Genomic DNA, 17,384 nt, shown 5'->3' with positions numbered 1-17,384 from the left:
CGTTTTTGCTTCCAAACACTCAATAAATTTCCTTATAGAACAGTGTTGCCAGGTCTTAAGGTTCAAAAGTAGCGAGGTTGTGCTCAAAAAGTAGCGGATTTGAACTATTTGTAGCCCAAACATAAAAATGTTTTTTTTTACAGGTATACAACTTTACTTATATGTATATCTAATGGAAACACCTGAAGTTGGAAATACCAGATGTCCGGGTTGACAATGGGCAGGCTGCGACAGTAGTTTCGCACTGTTCTCGGTGGTGTAATAGGACTCCACATTACGTCACGATGAGTAGAACTGCAGTGTGCAGTGAACTGGGTAGACGGTGATAGTATAAAATAGACAACCTTTATGATTTCCAAAAAGACATGTTTGTTAAGTCAGTTTTCTGGGCTTTGAAATACTCTTTACAACATTTACAGTATGCTTTTTCACTGTTATTTCTCTCTTTTTTAATTCAGTTGTTAAATTTTTTATCTGTGTGTCATGAACTTTCGAAGTTGTTATTGTAACTCCACTTCCTCATTATTTTATTATGGATAATACAGTAACATAATTCAATTTCTGATGTTCGCGTTTGCACAACTCCATACAACAATTAGGTCGAGACAGCAATGCGGTAACTGATACTGAAACACCTTAAACTCAACGAAAGTTTAGTGTTGTCAGATCTGGAAAATGAGAAGTACTAAAACAGAAAATGAGAATAGTTTTGAACATGTTAGTTTTAGTAGAAATATCGTTCATTGTAAATTCAACACTCAAGAAAAAAAACTTTTATTGTATTGTTGTATTAAACTATTAATTTGTGATTTAATTGGAGAAAATAAGAAGTAGCGGATTTTTAACAGTTATAGCCTGTTGATAATTAAAAGGATCCCAAAAAGTAGCGTGTCGCCCAACCTGAAATTTTGGTAGCGTGGGCACTTAAAAAGTAGCCCAATCCGCTACTTGTAGCCCAATCTGGCAACACTGTTATAGAAATGCACCACATACTAAATATAATGTATACATGCCTTCAAAAGTGCATTACCACCTGCAATTCTCCTTTTCCTGCAATTGCACGCAACCCAAAAAGCTCGGCGCTTCGGTTGGCTGCGAATTCGAAAGGCGTTGGACCAAACTTCAGTTTTGTAACAAATATATCAGTGTGACAAACTGCAAATAAGAGAACAAAACAAATTGTTCAGAATGACAATTTTATTATCGTGACGAAGTTGGATGACATCAAAAGTTACAAAATGTTCCTACTTAAGGAGTTCAAACAAGATGAATGGCAAGAAACAGATATCAGAGGAAAACATTTCTCTCCTTCGCACCCAAAAAAGAATCTCACAAAAAAGAGTTATATAATGAAAAAGTTTAATATAAAAGCCCAAATCAAATTTTAAAAGTTGACATCCGAAAGACAAGAACAACTGAAACGAAATGAGTGAAATTGTGTACAGATATTGCAGACGTAAAACGAAGGAATACGGGGTTTGTTTCTTAATGAAAAAACGGTTGTGCGGGGCATGGGCCCCTCCAAGCATTTGATCACGAAACATTAAAAGTGCTTGTAACAGTATGCCATATGTGTGTAAAGAACATGAAGAATTGCAGCGAAACTTTACGTACGAACAATACAAAAAAACAAACGAATAGTTTTTTTTATTTTCTGCGGAAAAACGGTTTTAGGGGCAAAAGCCACAACCAAAAATGTTGAAAGTTTACTCTCAAAAGGGAAAAAGAAATGAGCCGAAATAAATGATACTGTGGACAGATATTGTAGATGAAAAATGACAAAAAACGGGTTCCGTATATTTTTGCAAAAAAGGGTTGTGGGGCAAAGACCCCTCCAAACCTTTGATCACGAAATATCGAAAGTGCTAGTAACAGTATGTCAGATGTGTGTAAAGCACATGAAGACTTGCAACGAAACTTTGTTTATGGACAATACGCAAAAAATATACATATACTGTGTTTTATTTTCTGAAGAAAAAAACGGTTTTAGGGGGTAAAAGCCTCTACCCTTTGAGTGTTGACGCCCGAAAGGCAGGAAGAAATGAACCAAAGTGAATAAAGTTGTGCACAGATATTGTAGACATAAAATGAGGGAATACTGGTTTAGTATATTCCTGAGAAAAAAAGGGTTGTGTGGTGCATCGACCTCTCCAAACCTTTGTTCACGAAATATCGAAAGTACTAGTAACAGCATGTCAGATGTGTATGTAAAGGACATGAAGAATTGTCACATAACTTTGTGTACGGACAAAACGCCAAATATAAACGCATTCAGTTTTTTTTTAATTTTCTGAGGAGAAACGGCTTTTAGGTTGCAAAAAAACTCACCAGAAAATTTTGAAAGTTGATGCTGAATGCTAAGAGAAAGTGAACCAAAGTGAATGTAATTTTGCATAGACATTGTAGACGTCAAATGATTATACGGGTTTCGTATTTTCCTTCAGAAAACTGTTGGGTTGGGCACCGAACCATCCAAACCTTTGATCACGAAAAATCAAAAGTGCCAGAACAGTATTTCAGATGTGTTAAGAACATGAAGAATTTCAACATAACTTTGTGTATGGACAATACGCAAAAAATAAACATATACTTTTTTATTTTGTGCGTAAAACCGGTTTTAGGGGGCAAAATCCCCCACCAAAAATTTTGAAAGTTTACTCTCAAAAGGCAAAAAGAAATGAGCCGAAATAAATGATATTGTGGACAGATATTGTAGATGAAAAATGACAAAAAACGGGTTCCGTATACTCTTGCAAAAAAGGGTTGTGGGGCAAAGACCCCTCCAAACCTTTTGTCACGAAATATCTAAAGTGCTAGTAACAGTATGTCAGATGTGTGTAAAGCACATGAAGACTTGCAACGAAACTTTGTTTATGGACAATACGCAAAAAAATAAACATATACTGTGTTTTATTTTCTGAAGAAAAAACGGTTTTAGGGGGTAAAAGCCTCTACCCTTTGAGTGTTGACGCCCGAAAGGCAGGAAGAAATGAACCAAAGTGAATAAAGTTGTGCACAGATATTGTAGACATAAAATGAGGGAATACTGGTTTAGTATATTCCTGAGAAAAAAAGGGTTGGACAGCATGTCAGATGAGTATGTAAAGGACATGAAGAATTGTAACATAACTTTGTGTACGAACAAAACGCCAAATTTAAACGCATACATTTTTTTTTAATTTTCTGAGGAGAAACGGCTTTTAGGTTGCAAAAAAACTCACCAGAAAATTTTGAAAGTTGATGCTGAATGCTAAGAGGAAGTGAAACAAAGTGAATGTAATTTTGCATAGACATTGTAGACGTCAAATGATTATACGGATTTCGTATTTTCCTTCAGAAAACTGTTGGGTGGGGCACCGAATCATCCAAACCTTTGATCACGAAAAATCAAAAGTGCCAGTAACAGTATTTCAGATGTGTTAAGAACATGAAGAATTTCAACATAACTTTGTGTATGGACAATACGCAAAAAATAAACATATACTGTTTTTTTTATTTTCTGCGGAAAACCGGTTTTAGGGGGCAAAATCCCCCACCAAAAATTTTGAAAGTTGACACCCGAAAGGCAAAAAGAATGAACCAAAGTGAATGAAGTTGTACACAAATTTTGTAGATATAAAATGAGGGAATATGGGTTAAGTATATTCCTGGAAAAAAGGGTTGGTTGGGGCACCGACCCCTCCAAACCTTTGATCACGAAATATCAAAAGTGCTAGTAACAGTATGTCAGATGTTTGTAAGGGACATGACAAATTTGATCGAAACTTTTTGTATGAGCAATACGCAAAAAATAAACGAATACGTGTTTTTCATTTTCTGTGGATAAATGGTCTTAGGGGGTAAAAGCTCCCACTCAAAAATTTGAAAGTTGACGCAAGAAAGACAAGAAGAAATGAACCGAAATGAGTGAAATGTGAACATGTACATTTAAGATGAGGGAATATATGTTTCGTATTCTTCCTCGAAGAAAAAAACTGAGTGGACCGAGGCTTTGAGAGCCAAGAGGGGTGGACCAAAGCGAATGAAATTGTATTTAGATATTGTGTGTGGGAAAATATGGCCCTTAGTGTTTCACATGTGTCGTGTCTCCATCCGATTTTTTTTAAATTTTTCAGATAAACTACAAGCACAAACAGTATAGCGTTTTTATAGTATTTCCGGAGGCACTTTTAACCCTTATAATATTTTTGCGCATAAAGAAAAATACGTGTCGATTTATTTCCAGTTTGTTCTTGATCTGCCAAATTTAAACCAAAACGGATAGGGAAACTTGAGAAACACGAAAGGGCTTATTTCACATAGGGTGTATATAATATCTACTCACAATTTCATTTGCTTCGGTCCACTCCTTCCTGCGCTATTACGGAAATATTTACTTTTTTTTGGATAGGGCCTAGGCCACAAAAGTGTTTTTCCGCAAAAATTAACACACGATTCATTTGTTGTTTTGGAATATACGAAGTTTCGTTTCAATTCAAAATATTCTTTAGGAACGTCTGACATGCTTATTTGCAATTTTGATATTTAGTAAATCTCATAGTTCTCATTGTTCATGACCTGAAAGTAGAGATGTAAATGAGCGAACTTTCATTTTAGAAAGTTCGTTTCCGAACTTTTCATAAGCAACTTCTCCCGAACTTTCGCTTTCTTTTATTTACTAATTAGCGACATTGATTTTTATAATAACTTATTCTGAACATTGTGTGATGACTGTGAGCTAGCTATGTGTTATACAGTATAGTTATTTGCACGATAATGATATAAGATGGACTGACACACATTGACATTATACATGATATGGATAAACACGTAAAACACATTATTGTAACCGAATCAGTGCTATCCACAAAGAAAAAAATATTAAATAAAATGATTAATTTTGTATTGGTAATGCGTGAATTTTTGATATAAACTTGTTTGTGCAAGTCAAATTTAAGTTTTCGGTTGTCAGCATCATGTAAAATTGAAGGTTTCTGCCGAAAACATACTGTTTTATGATATAGGCTTGGAATTTGAAATACATGCTTGTAACGCTCCTTAACGTCTTTTGAAAAAAATGTGAAAATTATGTACTATTAGAAAGAAAAAAAAGAAACTAAAATAAATTTACTTCGATTTTTAATATAGCCATGTTATATATCAAAATGTTTGTAATTTTACAGGGATTTTTTAATGGACACTTTAAAAAATGAGCCGAACTATCGGCGAACTTTTCATGTTTAAACTTTTCATGAAATTTTGCAACACTACCTGAAAGTACCACTCGGGCTTAGCGGAGATTCGGGATTCTACCCTGCAGGTGCAGTTTTTGATATTTTTGAATGTTTTTTTTTTTTAGGTTTGTTTTCCTGTTTTCCTTTTTCTCACAGTGGAAAACATGCATTTTTCAATGGTAGATGGTGACTTAACCGGAAAGATTCTAGGAATCTAAGGTTCTAACTCTACATCTAAGCTACCATCAGGTCATTCTAAACGCCCACCATTTATTATAAAAGCGTGAAACATTTTGTCTAAAAATAGCACTGAGAAACGCTCGTTCAATTTCTCACTTTAAAAATTCTCAGCTCCGTAATTCCCAAATTTTACTAGTTTTCATCTCTAGTAAAGTCTGCACAAAATATATATAATCCACTCCTCGCCTTATGAAAATATTGAACCCTGCTATCATTTAAGAAATGCAGTGAAATATTAGAATTTTCCCTCTTTATCTTTCTTTCTTTCTTTTTTTAATTTTTTTCTTCCCTTTTTGTGTGGGTGCTTGCACTGAATCACCAGTGAAGTCGGCGACCCTGCTTGAAAAACTTCATTACTTCCTAGAATTTTTTCAGTAGTAGGTAAGTTAAAGTAGAGGAATCAAATACATGTATCGCTCATTTTGAATTCTAACAATGTACTATGATTTTTATTTGTTGAAATATCGTATTTTTTTTTCAAACAACTTATCATTAAAAAACTTTAGGAATTCTCCAGTTTCATTGCGGGTCACGTTTGTGCCGCACATGTACCACTTTCGCTTTTGAATGAGTTGAATCTACTACAAAAATAACGGATATTTCCTTTCACCCGACTTCGATCCGACATTTGTTTTGACATCATGACACGTGTGTCAAGTAAGCATACACACATTTAGCCAACACGACAAAAAGTATACAATCGTTAGTGCTACGTTAGTGCTAGTTAGTGCTAGCTTCCCAACGTTAGTGCTGCTATACTTAAAAAAATAGACCGACTTTTTTGTTGTATGCCAACTTGACGTCAAGGTAGCATACGCATACACGAAAATTAAAGCACTAACGAAAGTAACTATACCAATCGTTAGTGCTACGTTAGTGCTGGCTAGTGCTAGCTTCCCAACGTTAGTGCTGCTAAACTTTAAAAAATAGACCGACTTTTTTGTTGTATGCCAACTTGACGTCAAGGTAGCATACGCATACACGAAAATTAAAGCACTAACGAAAGTAACTATACCAATCGTTAGTGCTACGTTAGTGCTGGTTAGTGCTAGCTTCCCAACGTTAGTACTGCTAAACTTTAAAAAATAGACCGACTTTTTTGTTGTATGCCAACTTGACGTCAAGTTAGCATACGCATACATGAAAATTAAAGCACTAACGAAAGTAACTATACCAATCGTTAGTGCTACGTTAGTGCTGGTTAGTACTAGCTTCCCAACGTTAGTGCTACTATACTTAAAAAATAGAGCGACTTTTTGTACTTAAAAAATAGAGCGACTTTTTTGTAGTTAAAAAATAGAGCGACTCTTTAGTTGTATGGCAACTTGACGTCAAGTTGAATACGCATGTATATACAAAAATTAAAACACTGACAATATTAACTGTACCAGTCGTTAGTGCTACATTACTGCTGGTTAGTGTTAGGTTCCCAACGTTAGTGCTACTATACTTAAAAAATAAAGCGACATTTTAGCAAAATTAACTATATCAACCATAAGTGCGAATACGAATCTGATATTCTCTAACTTTAATACAAAGTTACTTTTTGATAGGTGAAATTTTAAAAAAATAACATTTTGTTAGTTTGTTAGAAATGATTATTTCATTTATTAAATCTAATTGTTGAACGAATGGTTTTATAATATCTTAGTTTTGTCAAATTTCTAATGCTAATTAAATTTGAATGTTAGAAATTTGAATTATTCCCTGGGTTATAACAATATTTGATTGTTAAATTTTAAATGTAAAATAATTAGGCAAAAATCGCTTTGTTGTGATTATAAACAAATTGTAATTAAATGTATTTTAATTATGACAGTTATATATCGAAGCTGACAGTAATAGTATATATCATAACGTAACTAAATTAAGTTGGCCCAGACAAAGGCGATAGTTTTAGAGTAAAATCAGTATTTTTTTAAAAAAATAAAATATCCATTTTTGGTTTCTTTATTCCTGGTGGACAGATTTATCACACACATCTAACATAAAGTTTGCATAATGGTTTAGTATTAGTGTGAACGGATCATTTTATGGAGATTGAAACAGTCTCGTGCGATAATTTGGAGAACGATCATCACTAATTTAAAGCTTATTTCTCTACCCACGTGAACTTGATCTCCACATGACACACTAAGGATGAAATTAGTGTCAATCGTTACTGCTTCTTAGTGCACCAATCTCTAACGTTAGTGCTTCATTAGTGTAGGTGGTACAAGTAAAAATCTTTGTGAAGTCACGTTCACGCTGCCACCCACTTCATGCATTAACGGAAAATGTAGTGCCAGTCGTTAGTGTATATTTAGTACTTGTTAGTGCACCAGCCTCTAATGTTTGGCTTCATTAGTGTAGCTGGTACAATTAAATAGCTTTGGGAAGCCAGCGTGAACTTAAACCTCCATCTTAAGCACTAACGAAAAAATTAGCGCCGTTCATTATACATTGTCAGTGCTTCTAGAAATCACTGATAGTTTCATTAGTGCTTCAGTATTGGTGTAGTTATGGCAAGTTACACGTCACAAGACACCCATAAGTGATAAATGGGGTAGTTATCATTGTGTCAAATCCCCGCCAAATTCAAAAGTACTAATGACCTCTTCTAGTGCAATCATTAGTGAATCGCTACTTATTATTAGTGCACCAACCCCTAACGTTAGTGCTTCACTAGTGTAAGTGCTACAAGTAACAAACCTTTGGGCGGCCAAGTTCCTGCTGGCCCCTACTTCAAGGAGTAACGAAAAATTTAGTGCCCTTCGTTAGCGTATCGTTAGTGCTTCTTAGTGCACCAACCCCTAACGTTATTGCTTCATTAGTGTAGGCTCTGGGGTCAAAACAATTTTACCCACTGGCCCCAACTTCAAGCACTAACGAATAAATTTGTGCTAGTCGTTAGTGCATCGTTAGTGCTTCTAGAAAACACTAATAGTTTCGTTAGATATTCACTATTAGTGTAGATATAGACATTTATGTCACAAAACTCCTATAATAAATACATAGGGAATTTTTCATTGGGTCAAATGTTCGCCAAATTCAAAATCACTAATAATTTCTCCTAGTGCAGTCGTTAGCGCTTTGTTAGTGCTTCTTAGAGTACCAACTCCCAACATTGGTGTTTTAATAGGTTAGACGCTAGAAGCAAAAAGCTTTAGCCACCAAGAAAGCAATGACGATGAAACCTAGTGCAATCGATAGTGCTTCGTCTAGAAAGCACTAATAGCTCAGTTAGTGTTTCAGATATTGCCAATTATATGCCACGAGACTCCCGTAAGAATAACATGGGAAATTTTTCTTTGGATCAAATTTTCGCCAAATTCAAAAGTAGTAATGATCTATTCTAGTGCAATCGTTAGTTCTTCGTTAGTACTTGCAAGTGCATCAACTTCGAACATTACTGCTTCTCATCGTGAATGCTTTTGTGGGGAGGGGCAAGCGTATAGTTAGCTTCCCCTAAGCTTTATTTTCTAGCGTCCATAGTATTGAAGCACTAATGATGGGAGTTCTGCAATAAAACCTACTAATCAAGTAGTAACCATTTTACTATATATGGTCATTAGTGCTTTTAAATTTGGCGGGAATTTTACAAAATGAAAAATGCTATGTGTTTCAAGTTAGCCCCGCACGCTTCTTAAATGCTACTAATTTTTTACATGTTTAGTGCTTCGTTAGTACACATTAGTGCACTAAACACTAACGTTAGTGTTATGATACTTTAGAAGTTATTAGTGAATAACTCGGACGGGGCTAACTTTTGATTTTTCAACTTTTATATAATTTTACATAATTGTGGCACAAAAGTGAGACTAACACAAGCGGTTAGTGCATTGTTAGAGCTCTATAAAACACTAAGCTCTACGGTTAGTGTCGTCATAGTTTAGGAGTTATAAGTGAATAACTCACTCGGGGCTAAATTGAAATATATATTGAATTTTACAACAATTTTCTCACATAGTTGGAATAAACGTCAGAGGCTAGTACTTCGTTAGCACTCCAAAAAGCTCTAACGTTAGTGCTATCTAAATTCTAACGTCAGTCTATCGTAGTTTGGGAGATTTTCATGAATAACTCGTGCGGGGCTAACTTGAGATCTTTCAAATTTTCTACAATTTTATACTAATTGTCAGACAGAAATAAGATAATTACCAGTGGTCAGTGTATTGTTGGTAATAAATAACTCGGGCGGGGCTAACTTCAGGTGTTTCAACTTTTACCCAATTAGTGTAAAATTCGATAAATTTTAATTGAGTTACCTCCTAGTTATTCACTAATAACTTATAAATTACGATAGCACTATCGTCACATGATCGCACTATCGTGCTTAGTATTTTTTTTTAGCACTAACGATGTATCAACCTTTGACGTTTATTCCATCTTTGTGGGACAATTATTATAAAATTGGATAAATTAAATTTAGCCCCGAGTGTTATTCACATATTTTTACTAACTCCTAAACTATGATTGGTGTTTCGGTAAGCAATAACGATACACTAACTTCTGGCGTTTATTCCACCTTTGTAGGATAATTATTGTAGAGTTCGATAAATTTCAATTTAGTCCCACGAGAGTTATTCATTAAAACTCCTAAACTATCATAGTATTAACGATAGTGTTTAGTGCAGTAATGTGCACTAAAGAGACACTAACCATGTAAAAAGTTCTGATAGTATTTGAGATGCGTGAGGGGCTAAATTTCGACACGTGACATTTTCCATTTTCTAATATTCCCGCCAAATTTCAAAATATTAATAACGATATATATGAGTTTAATGGTTTATAGTTTATAGTTTAATGGTTACTATTACGTTAGTGGGTCTTATTGCAGAACTCCCAACATTAGTGGTTCAATAGCATGGACGCTAAAAAATGAAACTTAGGGGAAGCTTACTACAGGCTAGCCCCTCCTCACAAAAACATTCACAAGAAAGACTAATCCTCGGAGTTGGTGCACTAGCAAGCACTAACGAAGTACAATCAATAGCAGTAGAAGATATCATTACTGATTTTGAATTTGGTGGGAATTTGACCCAATGAAAAATTCCTCATGTATTTCTTATGAGTGTTTCGTGATATAATTTGCCAATCTACACTAATACCCTAACAGCACAAGATGTGATAGGCATGTGCCATTTAAGTGTCCCAGCTACTTTTTAGGTACTCGACACTTAGCACATATGATATTCACGTGCTAAGTATGTACTTCAGCTACCTACAGTTTTAGGTACTTGTTACACCTAATTGATATTTGCAACTATGTACTACCAATATAGCGTTTATATACCTGGCTCAGTTTCGCACTCTAACAGTCATTTAATTTTATGTCGTCACTTGGGACATATATATGTCATGTTCTAGGTACTTCCTTTAGGTGCATACTGTTTCAGATACCCTAACAACACAACATGTGTTAGGCATGCGCCATTTAGGTGTTCTAAATTCATCTCCTACATTTGATGCATTTGTACTTCTATTTCTAAGCGATTGTGAACTAGAAGGAACAAACGCATCAACTTTATTAGATGGCAACTGTCGTCGATCATATGAAAGTGAATATCGAAGATCCATGAAATAAAGTAAATAGACACTCGTCATTTTGTTATAAAATTACATGGCGAGCAGATTTTATCTGACCCGAAACGGTTATCGTCGAATATACGCGGTTAAAGGAGCACTCTGATTAGTCAAATTGAAAAGACCTCAACAATTTGTCCCTCTAAAAGTGATATTCTCTTCATCGCCTCCGTGGGCAAGTCGGAAGAGCAGGCGGCTAGTAATCCAAAGGTTGGTGGTTCCCACCTACCTACCCACTCTACCCTGGGGTAAATTTTTTCACTTGTTTAAAGTGTTTTTTAGACTCACCTTAATGTAAACACATTACGCATATAGGCGATTTAACATATTTTGAGGGAGTAATTTTGTGGTTCTTTGGCGCTTACGGCATGGGGAACATACCTAAAACATACTAGGCACGTTCCGCAGTTACATGTCAGGCATGTGCCTAGGGGCGGACATAGACTGTGACTATCATTTGCCATCCATTGATTTCTCTCTCATAGGTACAAAAGACGCATACTGGGCACATTCCCATGTAACTGAGGGAACATGATAGGCATATGCCTGCTATGTACTTGTGTTGTTAGGCTAGTGAAGCACTAACGAAACTATTAGTGTTTTTAGAAGCACTAACGATGATTGGCACTAGGTTAGTCTTTCAAGTGGCGCCAGCGCGGCATTGCTTTGGCCCTAGAGTCTACATTAATGAAGCACTAACGTTATGGGTTGGTGCACTAACTAAATTTTTTGTTAGTGCTTGAAATGTGGAGAAGCATGAACTTGGTCTCTCAAAGATTTTTTACTTGTATCACCTACACTAACGAAGCACTAACATTTTGGATTGGTGCACTAAGAAGCACTAACAAGTGTCATTTTATCGTTAGTGCCCTAAGTGAGAGCCAAGTTCACAGACGTAGAAAAATACGGTTTAAATTCGTGATGATCGTTCTCCAAATTATTGCATCAGGCTGTTTCAATTTACATAAAATGTTCCGTTCACACCAATACTAAACCATTATGCAAACTTTATGTTAGATGTGTGTGGTAAATCTGTCCACCATAAATAAAGAAAGAAAAAAAAGGATTTTTTATTTTTTTAAAAATACTTATTTTAAGCTAAAACTATCGCCTTTGGGACAACTTAATTTATTTATGTTATGATAGATACTATTACTGTCAGCTTTGATATAACTGTCACAATTATAATATATTTAATTACCATTTGATTATAATCACAAACAAAGGGATTTTTGCCTAATTATTTTACATTTAAAATTTGGCAATCAAATATTGTTATAACCCACGACCTCATTCAAATTTCTAACATTCAAATTTAATTAACATTAGAAATTTGACAAAAAGGATATTATAAAACCATTGTTTCAACAATTAGATTTAATAAAAGAAATAATAATTTCTAACAAACTAAAATATGTTATTTTAAAAAAAATCACTTACCAAAGAGTATCTTTCTACTCAATTTAGAAAATACCAGATTCGTATTCGCACTTACGGTTGGTAATTTTGCTAAAAATCGCTTTATTTTTTAAGTATAGCAGCACTAACGTTGGAAAACCAGCACTATCATAGCACTAACGATTGGTATAGTTACTATTGTTAGTGCTTTAATTTTTATATATGCGTATGCTAACTTCTTGACGTCAAGTTTGAATACAACAAAGAAGTCGGTTTTATTTATTAAGTATAGCAGCACTAACGTTGGGAAGCTAGCACAAACCACAGTGGCGTAAGGGGCTCCCCCGCAGACAGCGTGTAGTAGGAGCTCTTCTCTACGTCCAACTTCACGATTTCGGGGAATCTGATGGCCTGCCCTCCCGCAATGCGGGGTATGCGGAGCCCTTATTTACGCCCCTGACAAACCAGTACTAACATAGCACTAACGATTGGTATAGTTACTTTCGTTAGTGCTTTAATTTTTGTATATGTGTATGCTAACTTGACGTCATGTTGGCACACAAAAAAAGTCGCTCTATTTTTTTAAGTATAGCAGCACTAACGTTGGGAAGCTAGCACTAACCAGCACTGACGTAGCACTAACGATTGGTATAGTTACTTTCGTTAGTGCTTTAATTTTCGTGTATGCGTATGCTAACTTGACGTCATGTTGGCATACAAAAAAAAGTCGGTCTATTTTTTTAAGTATAGCAGCACTAACGTTGGGAAGGTAGCACTAACCAGCACTAACGTAGCACTAACGATTGGTATAGTTACTTTCGTTAGTGCTTTAATTTTCGGTAATGCGTATGCTAACTTGACGTCAAGTTGGCATACAACAAAAAAGTCGGTCTACTTTTTCAGTATAGCAGCACTAACGTTGGGAAGCTAGCACTAACCAGCACTAACGTAGCACTAACGATTGGTATAGTTACTTTCGTTAGTGCTTTAATTTTCGTGTATGCGTATGCTAACTTGACGTCAAGTTGACATACAAAAAAAGTCGCTCTATTTTTTTAAATATAGCAGCACTAACATTGGGAAGCTAGCACTAACCAGCACTAACGTAGCACTAACGATTGGTATAGTTACTTTCGTTAGTGCTTTAATTTTCGTGTATGCGTATGCTAACTTGACGTCAAGTTGGCATACAACAAAAAAGTCGGTCTATTTTTTAAAGTATAGCAGCACTAACGTTGGGAAGCTAGCACTAACCAACACTGACATAGCACTAACGATTGGTATAGTTACTTTCGTTAGTGCTTTAATTTTCGTGTATGCGTATGCTAACTTGACGTCAAGTTGGCATACAACAAAAAAGTCGGTCTACTTTTTCAGTATAGCAGCACTAACGTTGGGAAGCTAGCACTAACCAGCACTAACGTAGCACTAACGATTGGTATAGTTACTTTCGTTAGTGCTTTAATTGTCGTGTATGCGTATGCTAACTTGACGTCAAGTTGACATACAAAAAAAGTCGGTCTACTTTTTCAGTATAGCAGCACTAACGTTGGGAAGCTAGTACTAACCAGCACTAACGTAGCACTAACGATTGGTATAGTTACTTTCGTTAGTGCTTTAATTTTCGTGTATGCGTATGCTAACTTGACGTCAAGTTGACATACAAAAAAAAGTCGCTCTATTTTTTTAAATATAGCAGCACTAACATTGGGAAGCTAGCACTAACCAGCACTAACGTAGCACTAACGATTGGTATAGTTACTTTCGTTAGTGCTTTAATTTTCGTGTATGCGTATGCTAACTTGACGTCATGTTGGCATACAAAAAAAAGTCGGTCTATTTTTTTAAGTATAGCAGCACTAACGTTGGGAAGGTAGCACTAACCAGCACTAACGTAGCACTAACGATTGGTATAGTTACTTTCGTTAGTGCTTTAATTTTCGGTAATGCGTATGCTAACTTGACGTCAAGTTGGCATACAACAAAAAAGTCGGTCTACTTTTTCAGTATAGCAGCACTAACGTTGGGAAGCTAGCACTAACCAGCACTAACGTAGCACTAACGATTGGTATAGTTACTTTCGTTAGTGCTTTAATTTTCGTGTATGCGTATGCTAACTTGACGTCAAGTTGACATACAAAAAAAGTCGCTCTATTTTTTTAAATATAGCAGCACTAACATTGGGAAGCTAGCACTAACCAGCACTGACGTAGCACTAACGATTGGTATAGTTACTTTCGTTAGTGCTTTAATTTTCGTGTATGCGTATGCTAACTTGACGTCAAGTTGGCATACAACAAAAAAGTCGGTCTATTTTTTTTATGTATAGCAGCACTAACGTTGGGAAGCTAGCACTAACCAGCACTAACGTAGCACCAACGATTGTATACTTTTGGTCGTGTTGGCTAAATGTGTGTGTGCTAACTTGACACACGTCATCATGACTGTATTTTTGTATTTCTCTGACAAATTTTAGGCTAGTAATAGCGTCCAAAACAAGGCATTTCTACACATTGGTTAATCTATGCGTTTTGTCTTATCTTGGTGTACCAAACGTTATCAGTGTTGCTTTGAAACACCCTGTACATATATACATGAATTTAATTTGTCTACATGGTTAGCGTACGCCTCCTCTTCTCATGAGACCCGGTTTGATTTTCAGCAAGTGTTTTTGTGTTTCGGATTGCGCGTTAAGCTGCGGGTCCACGTTTCATATAGTCTCAGAGCTGAAATAGAATTAATCTCTAATCCCACCAACTAATTAATCAATATACATATAACTATGATGTTAAATTTTGGAGGATAATTTAATCGGGGAATCTGTGCTAAAATTTCGCTTTGCAGTAGATGTTTTAATGGGTGGGTGGGAAGGCAAGTGTCTATTAAAAATTTTGAATAATATCTAAACGCTAAGAGATACAATAAAGAGTAAATATATTGTCCACTATATATATTAGTGGTAGATAATTATTTAACAAATATTATAAACGACTACTGCAAAAGTAACTTACTACTGCCATTAATAATCAAATGTTTATATGCATCCATAAGCGAAGGAGCGGACCTACCCAAAATTAAAATCCTAAAGCCCTCCCTCTGTCGGTATACCACTAGTTGCTGCATACTATAAAATATGCACATAATATATTTTACTTAACCCTAGAATGGCAAGCATTCGTAAATTTTACGAAGCGCGTTAAACTTTTCGCGGATACTAATTAATTGTTGCGTTGGCAACTCTGACAGTCCGGCTATTCCCGCCCCGTGCTGTCTCAAGGTCAGTGTGGTTGCGGCTTCCGCTGGAGTCCGATCCTTACCCCTGATCTGAGGGCGTAGTCGTGAAAATTACGAATGCTTGCCAGTAGTGTTACTTTTTCTTAACTAGCTTTTTTTATTTTGTTTTCGTGGTTGTGCGGTGAAAATGTTTTAAATATTCCATATTTTAGGCAGAACAAGGCGTTAAGTTCATCTGAAATTGCCAAATTGTTAGACGATGAGTCTCCAATAACATCTACTGATGAATCCGAGGAAAGTGGCATTGAATTACAAAACATTTTGTGTTATTCTGGGTCAGATGATTACGAGCCTTCCTCAGATGGTCTGTCTTTTATCGTCAATGCACGATACTGAACGACTCTGTCATCTGGTAAACATGTTATTGTTCACCACTATAATGAAAGAAAGGGGGATGATGCACTCGACCAGATGTGCAACACAACATCATGTTCAAGAAAGACAAAGCGATGGCCGCTTTGTGTGTTCTTTGGCATGCTAAACGTTGCTGGCATAAATTCTTGGGTTATTCGAAATGAGATTTTGAGAACAAAGAAGGAAAAACCAGTATCAAGAAAGAGATTTCTCCGTGAACTCTATACCCAGCTACTAACTCCCTGGCTGGAGTGGATGCGGAACTTGTCAACAATCCAACGGTCCATTAGGACAATGATAACCAACGTTCTGCGCCTTCCAGAAGAGGTCCTGCTATTCCCTGGCAAGAAAACAAAAGGACAATATGCAGGATTTGTCCTTATCAAAAAAGACGCATGACTGCAAATTATTGTGATCAATGCCGACAACCGTTTTGCGCCGAGCATCGAGGTATGGTGTGTGTCGCATGCACGGAAGAAAGTTAAATTTCAAATGTAGACTTTGGGTACTCTCTTTCCAAGTTATATCACATAATTATGTCTAAGACTTAGTATTATTACTCTACTTACCAATTTTGAATAAATTACGCATAATTTGTCAAGCTAAACATATATTTAGTTTACATATATTTTCATTTACATTTTTCTTTATCAGTATGTAATAGATTTTTATATTGAAATATTTGTATAATGTATTCTTTTACTTAGGTCATATAGCAACAATATGTTATTGATTCAGAATATGTATAAAATATTTAGTTTTTTTCATAACCTTACCCAAATTTGACTTTATAATTTAGTCGTAATATTTACTAATGCTTGCCAATAGTGCTTCTCTTAACATGCTTGCCACTCTAGGGTTAATATACATTTTATCATTGTATGAAGTAAGATATGCAAAAAGATATAGGCTATTATTTTTTTCTAATAAATACTGTAATTAAGATGTTATTTTATGAAAGCAACGTATTTTTACAGGTAAAAATATGATGTAAAAGAAAAAGTTAAAAATGTAAATATAGACAATAAACATTCGTAGTGTTTCTGTTAACAATGGCTGTTCGTTTGTTTTCTTGAAGTGATTGTTGCTTAGAGTTTCGGAAAATGTACGAAAGAGGAGATAAAGTATTGCCATCTTTTGCATTGTTTTTCTTCCTCAATAATTTTGACATTTTATGATTGCGATTACCTTGCTACATAATATTCAGGTGTTAACATACTTTTTTAAAAAAAAATGTTCAAGAAAATTATGTTTATTATGCATATTGCTTTCCATTACTCTTGTGTTCATCTGAATTAAAAATATAAGTGTTTCATTACT

The sequence above is a fragment of the Thermobia domestica genome, chromosome 12 (assembly GCF_964235325.1).
Source record: "Thermobia domestica chromosome 12, izTheDome1.hap1.1, whole genome shotgun sequence".
In the NCBI taxonomy this organism is placed as follows: Eukaryota; Metazoa; Arthropoda; class Insecta; order Zygentoma; family Lepismatidae; genus Thermobia; species Thermobia domestica.
This window is presented reverse-complemented; position numbering follows the sequence as displayed.